The sequence below is a fragment of the Nylanderia fulva genome, unplaced genomic scaffold, assembly GCF_048542155.1.
Source record: "Nylanderia fulva isolate GAGA-0341 unplaced genomic scaffold, ASM4854215v1 Scaffold408, whole genome shotgun sequence".
Lineage (NCBI taxonomy): Eukaryota > Metazoa > Arthropoda > Insecta > Hymenoptera > Formicidae > Nylanderia > Nylanderia fulva.
In genome coordinates this window covers 19,115-33,808 of record NW_028190486.1, presented here as the reverse complement: position 1 = coordinate 33,808, position 14,694 = coordinate 19,115, and the positions used below count along the sequence as shown (strand labels likewise).

The 14,694-nt window shown below is 35.8% G+C and overlaps 1 long non-coding RNA gene across 1 annotated transcript; it reads left to right on the top strand.

Moving 5' to 3' along the window:
• Positions 1-1,391: 1,391 nt before the first annotated feature.
• Positions 1,392-9,940, top strand: LOC146721816 (uncharacterized). The gene is made up of 3 exons (XR_014925492.1): positions 1,392-1,497; positions 9,341-9,555; positions 9,638-9,940. It is a non-coding gene; the product is annotated as an uncharacterized LOC146721816 (long non-coding RNA).
• Positions 9,941-14,694: the final 4,754 nt, after the last annotated feature.

The window sequence follows — 14,694 nt, the reverse complement described above, 5'->3', positions numbered from 1 at the left end:
TCGAACCCGAGACCTTTCGCTTGCCGGGCGACTGCTCTTCCAGCTGAGCTATTCAGATCCTTTCGATTCTATACTTTTCTCTGTTATATACTATTCTCTGTTATGCGATTTGTTGCCCGTCTTATACGTTAAATTTATATTTATATTACAGAGCCTTGTTAAAACTCTTATATTTGATACACGCTGGCTTAAAAAATGCGTTTGTTTACCAACATTGATATATATAACAGAGAAAAGTATAGAATCGAAAGGATCTGAATAGCTCAGCTGGAAGAGCAGTCGCCCGGCAAGCAAAAGGTCTCGGGTTCGATTCCCGATTCAGCGATTTTCGGATCTATATTTTTCTCTTGCATTCATTTATTTATTTTCCGTAGGGGGGTTAAGGGGGTATTGAAATTAAATCTCAAAATATGAGATTATTTCATATTTAAAATCTTGGCCGTGTCCAAGTAAAATTTGGTGCCTTGTGCACCGGTATTTAATTCTAACGAAAAATTATTTAGTTTCGTTAGGATAACGCATTGTCATCCGCGATTTGGCTCTTGTTGCCCGTCTTATACGTTAAATTTATATTTATATTACAGAGCCTTGTTAAAAAAAAAAATTATATTTGATACACGCTGGCTTAAAAAATGCGTTTGTTTACCAACATTAATATATATAACAGAGAAAAGTATAGAATCGAAAGGATCTGAATAGCTCAGCTGGAAGAGCAGTCGCCCGGCAAGCGAAAGGTCTCGGGTTCGATTCCCGATTCAGCGATTTTCGGATCTATATTTTTCTCTTGCATTCATTTATTTATTTTCCGTAGGGGGGTTAAAGGGGTATTGAAATTAAATCTCAAAATATGAGATTATTTCATATTTAAAATCTTGGCCGTGTCCAAGTAAAATTTGGTGCCTTGTGCACCGGTATTTAATTCTAACGAAAAATTATTTAGTTTCGTTAGGATAACGCATTGTCATCCGCGATTTGGCTCTTGTTGCCCGTCTTATACGTTAAATTTATATTTATATTACAGAGCCTTGTTAAAAAAAACTCTTATATAATATATTAATTTAATTGGTGTACGCATTTGCATATTTTTTTATTATAATTTAGCAATCTTAAAATTATTATCATTATTATGTAAAACACAAATGAGTTTATAATATTAATTATTATAATTATATTATAAAAATTATTAATAATATTATTAATTATTAATAATTATATTTATATTTAAATATTTTGTTGCTTTTGCGAGCTGAGACTGAAACGTTTATCCTATAGACATATATATAGACATATCATATATATGTATATATATGTGTGAGTGGGTGTGTGTGTGCTATGGTTCAGCTGTTTTGAGATTTTTCACCGGGCGCCGGGTGTAGTTCGTAAAGTGCGAAGTGCGAGGTTCGTTCACGGGTGATATAGGTGATTATTAGCGACAAGTGCAATAAACATAATCAATCAATTAATTTTATTTTAAGTGCACAACAAAGCAAGGAACACGTATGTAAAATGGCATTATATTTCCAGCAGAATATGGTTGTTTAATAATTACAATTTAATTTAACTTAACCTAACCTAAATTGAAACTTATTGTTTTAGTGAGAAATAAGATCCATCGAGCTGAGTTTTTACTTAAAATTCTTTTGACCGCGTAATCGAAAAATTATCGCCAATCTTTTTGGAATCCGTATAGTATCTAGTTAATAAAATATTTGGCTGCTTGTTATTCACTTACATTTCCTTCTATATATATTTCTATATACATATTCTTTTATACATTTTATTTCTTATATTTATTCTATAATTGTATATATTTTTATATATTTTTACAAATATACTTATTATAATTATATATATTTTAATTTCATTAGTTTATATTTCAGATACGTTTACATGTACATATATAAATACGTATATTTGTTTTATTTTCTTGTAATTATTTTCTAAATGTTTTCTTCTTAAATTTTTTGCAATACAATTTGTATAGTTTACTTATTGTAGAAGAAATATGAACACACGTAAAAGAAAACTTGTTTCAAAACGCCACAGTAGACGGATTGTTGCAAATCAAACAGCTATAGATATTGCAGGATCTTCTAGAGAAATTTTGGAATGGCATACTATACTATCAATACTTCTTCTAAACAGACTTCAAATGTAAAATTGTGTAAAGTCACTGATGAAGAAGTTTCTTTATGTAATACAAACAGTGTTAATGATATGATTAATAATGTGCATGTCAAAATTACATCTTCAGATGTTAATAATGATAATAATAATAATAATAATGATAACTTTGTTATAAATAATGAAATACATAAACCTAATAATGATGTAGTGTAATATAATTTATTTAAATGATAAAGAATACAGGATCGGAATTACGAAGTTCTCGCTCCTTCCTTTGCAAAAGCACGCGTCAAAATGTATCGCTTCATCGCTCGAGGACGACTGACTTGTCCTGACAAAACCGTTGGAATTCGGAGCCGAATCACACAAAGCAAACATGACTACGCGTAAAATACATAAATACAAATATTATCGCTGTAACGCTACCTCTAAGCATTCGGAACTGTCGAGCTGTATCTTATATTTGCGTATCGTTATATTCAACGTTATTTATTCCACACTCGGCCATTCCTGACTGAGTGGTCGTCCCGACCGCTCACTCTCTTCCTCCTCGTCTTCACTCTCTGACGTATTAGAAAGATCGTCGTTGTCAATCCATGGTTTCATATAATCTGCGGCTGATGACGTTTGGAGGGGTCCCTCGTGCTCCCCAATTTTGCGCACGACGTAGCGATGGTTGCGCAGAGCCTTCATGACCTTGTATGGTCCCAGATATTTGTGCGCAAATTTCAATCCAGGGCCTTGCTGCGTGCGTCTGATTGCTACAAGATCCCCCTCGCAATAGAGAGATGCCTCCTTTCTCTTTTTGTCATAGCTCGATTTATTTTCTCTCTGTACTTTCTCAATATTTCTCTTGGCCAGCTCTCGTAGCTCTTCTCGGTCATCATTAAATGAATCGATAAATTCGTTCTCAAGGAGCTGCTTAATATCGGGATTGTCACGAATGCGTGGATGTACGCCTAGCAACACGCGGAAAGGCTCCATTCCAATGCTCCTGTGTAATGTCGCATTTAAGCACAGCTGTGCGGCATCCAAATATTTATACCACTCGTGTGGTTTAAGAGCCGATAATTTTGTCAGCAACGGTATGAGAGTGCGATTCACTCGCTCGATCTGGCCGTTGACCCTCGGTACTCCCGTGGTGATCAGCCGATGCTCGATGCTCTCCAACCGGCAATATTTCTCGAATTCTCCCAACGTGAATGCAGAGCCTCTGTCCGACACGATTCTTCTCAGATTGCCAAATATAAACGACTGCCTTCTCAAACGTTCAATCGCATCCGTCGCGCCCGTTGACCTAGTCGCATACAGCCAAACGAATTTTGAGAATCCATCCACCACAACGAAGATATGTACGTAACTTTTCTTGGTTGACGGTAGTGGGCCTAGATAATCGACATGGAATGTGTCCAGCGGCACACTCAATTGGGTTCAGGAAGCCCTCAGATTTTCCATGCTTCCGCTCCGCCAGGATGCAGGCAACGCAGTTTCGCACAACTCTCTCGACCTCAGTGCGTAGGCTTGGAATCCAGTAATCTCTTTTTAGCAGAGCTTCTGTCTTGATCACCCCGAAATGGCCTTGTTCATGAGCCCGTCTAACTATTTGCTGCCGCATGACCTTTGGAACCACCACGCGAACATCGCCATCAGTGTCCCGGTATAGGATTCCACCTCAGATTACGTAGCTGCTCGACTCTCCCCGCTCAATTGTATCGAAAATTTTTTTCAGATTATTGTCTTCTCCTTGTGCCTTCCTTAGTCGTGCTAATAATCCCTCGTCGCATTCGCTCACCACCAGACAGTTCGGCAATGGGCTTCTACTTAAAGCATCGACATGAGTCATGCTTTTGCCCGGTCTATGCTCAATGATGTACCGGAATTCTTCTAACAACAGTGCCCACCTAGCTACTCGTACGCAAAGATCCCTCTTCGACATTGTCAACGCAAACGCTCGACAGTCCGTTACAATTTTAAATTCTATGCCCAATAAATACACGCGAAATCTCTTAAGCGCTTTGATTATTGCGAGAATTTCCAGCTCGTAGCTTATGTATTTTTCTTCGGCTGACGTCGTTTTTCCGCTCGCGTAATACACAGGATGTAACAAACGGTCCTCGCTATTTCTTTGTAAAAGAATTGCTCCGTATCCGTGCATAGAATAGACGCGTCCGTGTGCAACTCGGTTTCTGCACCCACTCGATACAGGCTTAATACTGGCCGCTCGCACAATATACTTTTTAATCGCTCGAATGCGCTTCTTTCAACTGCGCTAAATTGGAATTTTACATTAGCCTTCAATAAGTTCAATAGCGGTCGTGCGATTATACTATATCCCTTAATAAACTTGCGAAAATAACCGCTTAGACCTAAAAATTTCTGTCTTAGTGACTAAGATTCTTGCGAACAGTTAACATCTATTTAATATGTGCTTACTTCTGTCAGTCTTGCATTGTTCATCAAAACAAGCGTTAACATTGTCGGTAGTTTGCATAGAAGTTGATTTACTGTTTTAAATTTGATGTACTTGAAAAGGGCTGCAATGACAGCCGAAATGTTGTTGTATTTCAAATAATTATTTATAATAAATTATTGCCAGTCTGGTCGACTTTAAACACTGAGGAGTGGTTTTTTACTAAAAATTTCTGTATTGTCGTGCGTTTCGAGGCATCTCTAAAAATCGTGTTAACGAATCTCTGAAAAACTGATGGGGAATTACACAGACCAAAAGGAACCCGGAGGAACTCGTACTGACCATCCGGAACAATAAAAGACGTGTATTTTATGCTCGCTTGTTCCATACGTACATGAAAAAAACCGTTCTTTAAATCGAGGGTACTAAAAACCTTCGCGTCCTGAAGTCCGTCCAACTGATCTTCGATCAGAGGAAGTGGGTATCGATCTTTGACTATATTTGTATTGAGCATTCGGTAATCTACACAAAGCCTATGTGAACCATCTTTCTTTTTTACTAAAACAATGGGGCTTGCAAAATCGGAAGTAGAAGGTCGGACTATACCCTGCTTTTCCCACTCATCAATTTGAGTGTTAACTATATCTCTTTCGAACTGCGATAACCGTCTCGCTTTTTGATATATTGGTTCGTCGTCTTTTAAAATAATCGTCATTTTTACATCAACTTCCTGTATTCTGTTTGGTCTGGTCGGTAATCTTCGACCAGATTCGCTATAATATGTCTATGTTCAACGCTTTTTACGTTCGATACGTCTACCTCGCTCGCGTCTCGCACATCAATCGCGAATATCTCCGGCCGCGCCTCGTCGTCGACAGCTTGATCGCAAATCGGAGTAATGGAAATTAGGCCTCGTCTTAAATTAATTTCTACTGTATCCAAAAAATCCGCGCCGATAAGTAGTCCATACTGTAAAACGGTATCCGGGACGACCCGAATAAGTATCGAATAAGAAAAATTGTCGATCATAATTTCTGTTTGGAATTCGCCAAAAGCCGACGCGCGACAGCCGCCATTCCGCAAAATTCCATCTCCGATGCGCGCAGTTTCGGTGACCCCACCCTAGCGTATTCGCTGGCTCGCATTATTGATATGTCGCTTCCCGTATCTATTAACGCGGTGATAATTTGATCGCTTATTAGCACGTCCTTTGTATATTTCTTACGCTCTATTTGTGAAACCGCTGCGCTGCGATGACAGTTTTCTTTAGTTCACCATTTTTTTAGGGCACTTTAATGCGATGTGCCCATGTTTACCGCACTCAAAACATTTAAGACCGAGATTTTTCGTCGGGCAATTCGCACTGACATGCTCTCGGGCACCACAGTTGAAACAGCGCCCGGCACCTGACGTCTCTCTCCTGCCGTCGCCGCCTTCCGCCCCTCCAGTCTCCAGACCCGACGATCCGTTCACGCCGCTCACCTCTCGCCGGTCCGGCACCTCGCCTGTCCTGTCGATCCGCGCCAGTCACATTGCGATTCCGCAGCGTTATTTTGCTGAATGCTCTCAAAAGCGAATCAGCTGATGAAAACTCCTGTATGCGTGCTTGGTCGCGTAGCGTATCATCCGGAATGCCGTCTATGATATGTTCGAGCAATTCGTCTTCGTCAACTGGTACGCGATTGCCCATGATTGTCTTATCGTGAAGGTATTCGTGAAACGACTCTTCTTTTTTCTAAACGCGGTCTTCGAATTTTTTCCGTATCGTTAGTTTACTTTCATAACGTTCGAACATTGCTCTTAACTTTTCTAAAACTGTCTCGAATGACATGCTTATGTGTTCCGGCTTCGAGTGGAACCATTCGAACGCTTTTTTCTTTAACTTCATGCCCATGAAGATTTTGGCGCAATCGTCCTCCAATCGATAGGTCATCTTCACAAATCTCAATTGTCTCTCCCACGTGCCAAAGTCACTCGAAACACCATCGAAATCGCTCAGCAAGTCCCCCATCATCGTGAGACTTACTCGTGGCTGCCCATGAGAAGCCGCCGCTCTTCCCGCGTCCGGGACAATCGCTGCCCCTGGATCTCGTCTTTGGTCACGAAGCATCGCGATCTCGCGTCGGGCCAGCTCAAGCTCGCGCTCCGCGAGTTCTTTTTCGCGCCTATAGAACTCGATCTCTCGCCGTCGCAATGCATCGTCTCTTACTTCAACTCGCTCAATATAAGTATCCTCGTCGTCTCCGTCACGCTCCCGCTCCTCCGCCATCCACGAGCCAGCCGGATCAGCATCCATAAGACGCGTGATGAGTTCCGCCTTTGACCCTGCCATCGGCAATCCGCGCGTTTTTAACTTTTCTCTTAATTCCACTACTGTAAGCGCGTTAGGGTCAGACATGATCTCGCGAAACATATGCCGTCACTTATTGTCGTTCTCACTATCGCCGTCGTCGTCGTCGCAACCGTCGTTTGCCACACAACCGTCTCAAAACTCGCAATGTCACTCAAAATATTCGTTCACACGACAGACGTCTTCCGAATCCGTTTCATCCGATCCAAAACGGACGAGCCCCCAAAAGATGTAGTGTAATATAATTTATTTAAATGATAAAGAATACAGGATCGGAATTACGAAGTTCTCGCTCGTTCCTTTGCAAAAGCACGCGTCAAAATGTATCGCTTCATCGCTCGAGGACGACTGACTTGTCCTGACAAAACCGTTGGAATTCGGAGCCGAATCACACAAAGCAAACATGACTACGCGTGAAATACATAAATATAAATATTATCGCTGTAACGCTACCTCTAAGCATTCGGAACTGTCGAGCTGTGTCTTATATTCGCGTATCGTTATATTCAACGTTATTTATTCCACAATGATGATGAATTAAATAAAGCATTAGCTACATGGGCTGTATCACACAATATTTCTCGCACTGCTTGTAATGAATTGTTGAAAATTTTCAAGCAATATACTTCGCATAATCTACCTACAGATGCACGAACACTATTAAAAACTCCAAGAAAAACCCAGCATATTTCAAAAATATGTGAAGGAGAATATTTATATTTTGGTTTGAATAATATTATTCAGAAAATGCTATTAAAAGATAATAATATATATGTTAATTTACTAATTAATATTGATGGTTTGCCATTATCAAAATCTTCTCAAGCGTCATTATGGACCATTTTATGTTCAAATACTGTCAATAAGACAGTATATCTCGTTGGTGCATATTTTGGTTATAAGAAACCTACAGATTCTAATATTTTTCTGAGAGCCTTAGTCGATAATTTAATTAATTTCACTAATAATGGTTATATTTATAATGAAAGCATAATCAAAATTAGATTGTTTGGTTTTATTTGTGACGCACCTGCCAAATTTTTTGTGTTATGTGTAAAAGGCCATACCGGATTTTACAGTTGTACAAAATGTGTGATTAAGAGGAAATATATTAATGGTAGAGTTTGCTTTCCATATAAAAAAACATTTCCTTCTAGAAAAGATGAATTATTTTCCGCTAATACTTATCAAGATTTTCAGATTGGATTTTCTATTTTAAATAATATTCTATATTGGATTTTTGCCTATAAGTAACACACCACTAGATTATATGCATCTTATATGTTTAGGCGTCGTCAAAAAAATTATCCTTCTTTGGATAAAGGGTCCACGTAATGTACGCTTAAGTATCAGATCTATTAATAAAATATCACACTTGTTAATTTTGCTGAAAAATTCAACACCAAACGATTTTGTTAGAAAACCCAGATCATTAAAAGATGTCAAACAATGGAAAGCAATAGAGTTTAGAAATTTTTTATTATACACAGGACCCATTGTATTAAGACATATATTAAAGCCAGACATATATCTTCATTTTCTCACTCTACATATAGCTGTCACAATTCTTATACGTTCAAATTTAAATGAAGAACTAATAAATTTTGCGGAATCTTTACTAAATCATTTTGTCATATCATTTGAAATTTTATATGGTAAACAATACATGTCGCATAATATACATAATTTATTACATATATGTTCCGATGTAAGAACATATGGTCCATTAGACAATTTTAGTGCTTTTCGTTTTGAAAACTATATGGCATCGATCAAAAAACGATTACGTAAAAATGAAAAACCGCTTCAACAATTATATAAAAAATATAATGAAATTGAAAATTGTAATTCTTTTCTGTCAAGTATTAATAATGAAACATTAAATTCATATAAATATTTACATAACAATGGTCCAGTACCAGATAATTATAATATTCAATTGCAATATTTAATGATGTCAAATGAAAAGTTTAATATAAATTGTAAAGGTCAAAATAATAATTGTTGTCTTTTGAAAAGCGGTCAATATGTTTTAATTTTGAATATAGTGCAAAAAAATAAAGATTTTTTGCTTATTGGTAAGAAACTTAAGTACATAAAAGATGTATATGAATTACCATACAAATCCAGTAATTTTAATATAAAAGTAATGACAGTAAATAATGATAGCATATTTTCATGGCCAATTACAGATTTATTAGGTAAAGCATGGAAAATTCCTTTCGGAAATCATGCAAATACATTCGCAATATTTCCTCTTAATCATACAATATAATTATATATATTAATTTTTATGTGTTATAGATAATAATTTTTATGTGTGTTATATAATAATTTTTGTGTGTGTTATATAATAATTTTTTTTTCAATAATGTATTTTTGTGTTAATTAATATCTTTTTTTAATAATGTAAACTACACATGTGATGTTATACGGAATATTTCACATCACAGAAAAATGGATAAGTACCAATTTCTCATTGCGGAATTTCATGACGGGTTACAAGTTATACTCTCAGAATGGTGCAATGCCGATAAATTATCATGTATATGGCCTAATCATATGAAAACTAAATATCGCATTAACAAGGCCATATTGGCAAGAGAGATGCCTCGAGAAAAATCTGATTGGGAAGAGTTACCAATAAAAAGAATTTTTGGTGGAGCAAGTAAGAGAACTTTTTTTATATAAATTATCATTTAATATATATAAATATTGTATACATTTTTCTTTTGTTTTTAATAATTTAGATACTTATGAAGAAAGTTTACAAAAATTAAGTCTAGCACAAGACACGTCAAATATAGATGACACTGGGATGTCTTCAAATGATTTAAGAGAACAAAATAAAAAGCAAAGACGTATGAAAGCAAAGAAAAAAATATTATCATCTTCTTCTTCAGAAGAAGAAGATATCTATTTAAAAAATAAAGAAAATAAAATAAATGTAATACAACATAAAATCTTGCCTCCTTTTCCTGACAGAGGCAATTTTGTTAATAAAGTCATTGAGCCTATACAAAACATTACAAATATTTTACGTGAAAAAAATATTATTAATTCTATAAACAGTAATAGTAAGTTATAATTAAAATCCTAAAAAAATCATAAAAATGAAAAGGTCAGGCCATGTTCAAAAGAAGGTACTCAAAAATTTAAACGATCTAATAATAAATTATCACGAAAAGTAACTGATATGTTATTCAAGGTGCCAGTTCAAAGTGAACATACGTAAAGTGTATATTATCTAAATTTAATAATAATATATTACCATGAAAAGTAACTGTGATATTTTATTCAAGGTGCAAGTTCACATTGAATATACATACATATAAGTAAAACTGATTACAATTTGATTCTAGAAAATAAGTGCGATATGTTATTCTTAGTGCACAAAATATAATAGTCGTTTATAGAGATTTGATTTGAAATTCATACTAGCCCGTACAATGAAAAATAATTGCTCGTAATTCCAGAATACCAATTTGTTAATGACTCAGAAAAATAACATGGCGGCCTGCTCTCAAAAAACTTTTGATGGGTAGAATAAATAATTGAAATAAGAGTTGTGAAAATTGTATAAATTAAAAACCTCCAATCTTTCTTTAGTAAAATTTCGAATTTTCGTATCAACTTCCGATTTGTGTTATACCGTATTTTCAGGGAGTAAGTTATTGATCAGAAAACTTTGCCTTGTTGCTCGAAACGGGTGTATATTAAGTAAAATTTATAAATGTACAGTTCTCAGGTCAACTACAATAAAGCTATACGCTTAAAAAGTTTACTGATTATTTGTCGTAATATACAATAAAAAATTACATATTAATTATTCAAGATACAAGTGAGAAATAAATATCATTAAAATATACAAAAAAAATTTATCAATTTGACTCTGAAAAGTAAGTGACATGGTTCTCAAAGTGCAAGGTTTCATTTGACTTACAATTTTCTTCAGAAACACAGAAGAAAAAGGTATTTGTATATAGTTTTGTATATTCACTTCGTTGTGTGTGTAGAGCTTTTAAAAATACGTTGAATCCTTATTCTAATCTAATCTTCTTCTAATGTAATACTTTTCGTATTTCAAATGTTCTAGTAATTATTCTGTAAGAGCTTCGACATTATTTCTAAATGGACATCGAGAAACATCATAGTTTTTTGAGAGCAGGCCGCCATGTTATTTTTCTGAGTCATTAACAAATTGGTACTCTGGAATTACGAGCAATTATTTTTCATTGTACGGGCTAGTATGAATTTTAAATCAAATCTTTATAAACGACTATTATATTTTGTGCACTAAGAATAACATATCGCACTTATTTTCTAGAATCAAATTGTAATCAGTTTTACTTATATGTATGTATATTCAATGTGAACTTGCACCTTGAATAAAATATCACAGTTACTTTTCATGGTAATATATTATTACTAAATTTAGATAATATACACTTTACGTATGTTTACTTTGAACTGGCACCTTGAATAACATATCAGTTAATTTTGTGATAATTTATTATTAGATCGTTTAAATTTTTGAGTACCTTCTTTTGAACATGGCCTGACCTTTTCATTTTTATGATTTTTTTAGGATAAATTTATACTGTGGATACAACCCGCATATTTTCCGCATTCCGATTGATGGAGCAGATTTATAAGAGGATTTACGAACTCCAGTCCATGTAGCTTTAATAATTGATGTTCCTTTGCTTTGAGTAAGGTAGCAGTATTCGGAATGATTGCAAAATTTTTTCCTCCAAATTTTTTCAAACGTCTTGCCTCTTCGCGTTGGAAAGTAATTGCGTTTTTCCGTTGTTGAATTAATTGATTGGCGATTTTTTCGCGACGTTTGCCTCTCAATTGTCTTTTTCGTTTTCCAGTATGGATGTGCGGCCGAATATTTTCTATGCAACAAATGAATATCACGTCAACATTATCCATCGGGGACTTGTGTAATAGCCCAGTTAGTTTGGCCTTGCATTCCATACAATAACCAAAAAATCTTGCAAAGCATTTAGCAGTTGCTGCTGGTGTTATTAAATTATTTTTGAATGAGAATACACAGTTAATCGATTCATGCTGTTGATATATTCGCTCTGCAATAATATCAGTCCATCCTTCTTGAAGTTTCCAATAAACTCGCCCACTAGAAATTTTCTTTTTTGGACAAATTTCCAACCACTTTTGGGGCGATAGAATTAATTTTATTTTTTTGGAAAAAAACGCTCCCCGATAAATTGGAAATGGAACCAACATTATTAGAATCATCGACACTATCGCTTATAGCGAAACTTTTTTCACCCTCTAGTTTTATGTTATGTGTCGTCGTAATTAAAGTTTTGAGCCCATTGCGATCTTCATTTACAATTGTATATACGTGACGTGGTTCAATATGTGAACCACGTAACGCCATACGATTAGCAATCAACCGATAAACAGAGTTGGATGGAGGTAAGATTCTGCCATTAATATCGAGAGTTCGGCATTCATTCTGCAATAAAATTTTTTTTAATATCAGTTTATCGTACGGCATTTTATCAGTTTACAACAGATATAAAATGTATATTAGAACTAAAAAGTATAATAAACTGATATTTTTCAATTCAATTCAACTGTATTAATTAATTACGTGAATTGAAGCATACAAAGAAGTAATTAGGAAGAACATTGAAAATAATGTTTTAATAATATTGTATAAAACAATCTCAGAACATCTCGACAGCTCACGGACACAGAAGTATTCTGTGTACAGTGAATCTATCAAATGTAAATTAGTAAATTTAACATATAGGTTACGTTAAGAGAGATAGTGAAAATGAGACTCGTGGGACGAGTGTTCTGTCTGTAAGTCGAAGCAGAAAAAAGGAATCGCGCCGCCGCGTCGTGAGTGGAGGGGCGCGCAAGCGTACGTTGGCGTACGATACGTCCGAATAGACGGTCCGAATGCTTCTGTCACTTTCTACGCGTAAATAAGGCCACACGCGCAAGTAAAAATTTTTCGTAAATAATTTCAAACAATGTAGTCCATCCAGCACAGTACCTTTTTAGTGACTTGCCAAGCTATAAAACAGAAGTTTTCTGCCAATGCGGCTATAATTTCAATAGACAAAACATTACCCTCAATATTAACGTGGACCTTATATTGTCCCAAGGCTTTGGTATAATGCAACAGGCAATAGACGATGGACATAAAACTAAACGTACATGCTTAAAATGTTCTACACTGATTGAGGACAAAAATGAATACGGACCGCACATAATTATTGACACAACAGTTTTAACAGATGATAGATACAAAATCCCAAACAAAATTCTTAATCACACTCTTATCCCTCCGTTAAAAATTCCTCATCCCACCTCTTCCAGCTCTTTTATCAACTTCTTCCCCTTCTCATTAACTTTCTTGTCCTTCGATCTTCTTTCCTCTTCCTTCTTCCCTTCTATCACTCCTCTCCTTCTACCTGTCCTTGCGTTGCAATCTCCTCCTAAGATTTTTTGTCCATTTATTTTTTTCTTTCTCCTCCATCCATTCCTTCATTTCCTCCATTTTCCTCTCTATATCCCCGTTAATGTATATGCCCATTACTCTCCACTTCTCTCTTTTTACTTCTATATCCGCCATCATTATTCCCTTCCCCTTTTTTTTATTCCTGATACTTTGATCTTCCCCCTCTCCTCCTTTACCCCCATGAATATTTCCCCCATTGGTCTTCCTTTCTTCTTTCTCTTCTTTGCTGTTTGCTTCTCCCATCTATATCCTTTCGGTAACTTCTTTTTAATCGCCTCCCACCCCCTTTCCTTTATCCATGTTTCCATCATTACCACCACCTCCCAATCTTCTATTTCCTTCCAGAATTTTTCTTCCTTGTTTTTCAGCCCTGCCCCACATTCCAGAAACCTATTTTCCATTCCTCTCTTACTTCTCCTACTTTTTCCTTTCTTTCCTGTTCCTCTCTCCTTTCTGTCTCCGTTTCCCCTCCTCCTTCCTCCTTTCTCTTCTTATTACCCCTCTCCCTTCCTCCTTTCCCTCTTTCTTCTCTCCTCCCCTCTTCTAGCCCTTTTTTTCTCCATTCTTGTCTTCATGTCCTTTTCTTTCACCTCCATTTTCTCTATTCCTTCTCTAATTTCTCCTTTCCAGTTTTTAAGCACCTCTTCTTCCTCTTCCCATCTCCAGCAGACGTCATTGATTTTAATCCTTCCATAGCTTGTCCATACATTCCTTTCCTTTTTTCTACCTCCGCGATCTCCATTAGTCTCCATTTTATCTTTCTTTCTTCCCATGTTAAGTCATCCTCTATCCTCACCCTCTTTCCTCTTAATAGCTTCTTCCTTTCCATTACCTGTCTTTTTTGTTCTTTACTGCCTAATTTTACTACCACCATTTCACTTTCCTTTCTCTCCTTTCCTTTCAACTTTTTTATCCATTCGATCTCTGTTTTTGCTCCTATCTCTTTCATTATTTTCTCCACTCTTTCCTTTATATCTTTCTTCCCTTCTTCCATTCTTCTTATTATTATGTTATTTCTTCTTTCTTCTCTCTCTTTCCATTCTAATTTCTTTTCTATGTCTTTCATTTTTCCCATTATTGTTTTTTCTCATTTATCCCCTTACTCCCTCCTTTACTACCCTCTTTTTCTCTTTCTTTCTTCCTTTCTCTTTCCTCTATTCTCGCTTCCAAATCTATATTACTCTTTTTTCAAAACTGTCCATCTTTTTTTTCATTTCTCTTTTTTTCTCTCCATTCCCCCTCCTTTTTCCAAATTTCTATCTTTAATTTCCTCATTTCCTCACCTACCTTCTCTGTTATCTT